We start from the raw sequence: 1,235 nt of genomic DNA, 5'->3' as shown, positions 1-1,235 counted from the left end.
AACAAAAACAAAAAAAGTTAGAACAAGAAAGAACTAAAAGACAAAAAAATGTGAGTATGTATGTACGTATGTTTATGTGTGTCTGTGTCTGTATGTGTGTAAACTAGACTAACAAGATTTTGTTAAATCAAAGCAAAAACAGTGGTACAAGCATCAGCTTATCCAGATCAGTCAGTCCTCAGACAGGATCACATTTCTTCTCTGTTATTAGCTACTTGGTGTTTACTTATTGGAAGGCTCAAAACCCTCAGAATCTTAGTCTGCCTCGATGGTGTTCTACTTCTGCTGAGTCTGTTAAAGGATGGGTGACATTTGTGCTGTTACTGTCTCAGAAGTGTGCCTCTTGCCATTTCCTGTGGCTTCATAGCAAGAGACATTATAGTCACAGCACATTTTTGAATCCCATTTATGCCCTTGACTATCTAAGTCACACTGTTGGAATCGCTGCAGGAATTGGGCTCTTGGCTATCATCCGACACCTGCCAATTACAAAACACACTGGATCCCATACTTACCAGCTTTCCTAGATGGAGAAGAAAGGACCTTTAGTTGAGATGACAGGGGCTAGTGCGGGACGGGGTATGGTTGTGGGGACAGAGATGATAATCTATGTAATTTTTTTTTTTTTTTGAAATCTTACAAACTCAGTCTGAAAGTTCTACTGAGAGCTGATTTTATCATTCTAAGAGGGTGAACATCTATGGTTTGCTCTAGCCAAAGGAAGCTGGAAGGAGCTGATGTGGGCAGACAGGATCATCTAGCCAGATGGTGGAGGCATGGCGGTAAGAGTGGGTGTGGAGGTGGGGTGAGGGTGCCAATTAGCATGTCTAGCCTCCCCAGGAGCCAAGGCAAGCAGATGGCTGCGCCTTTAACGCTACCCTTCCTCTGTCCAGCAGGCAACAGCGTTGGTCTTGTGGTCATGTAGAAAGCCCAGGGTTACTTTTCTTTTCAAAATGTGGAAGTGGCGGACATGCAGCGGGGCAGTTTAAATATTGTGTCTAAGAAAAACAGATCTTATCTCCCTCAGCCTTTTGCAATTGCTTGGTGCCTGTTCAGGCGTTGACACTAAAGGAAAGTGAGAGACTGGTGATCCTTCAGCAGCCTGAGCAGCTTGTTTGGAGAGAGGCTGGCTTTCAGATAGTTGTGAGCACAAGTCACAGAAACCAACCACGTCCTTTCCCAAACACTCCTGTGGGACCGGTGGAGACTGCCTTTATCATTTCCTCCTCTCTCGG

The sequence above is a fragment of the Peromyscus leucopus genome, chromosome 19 (genome assembly GCF_004664715.2).
Source record: "Peromyscus leucopus breed LL Stock chromosome 19, UCI_PerLeu_2.1, whole genome shotgun sequence".
Taxonomy (NCBI): domain Eukaryota; kingdom Metazoa; phylum Chordata; class Mammalia; order Rodentia; family Cricetidae; genus Peromyscus; species Peromyscus leucopus.
Note: the sequence above shows the minus strand (reverse complement) of the source record.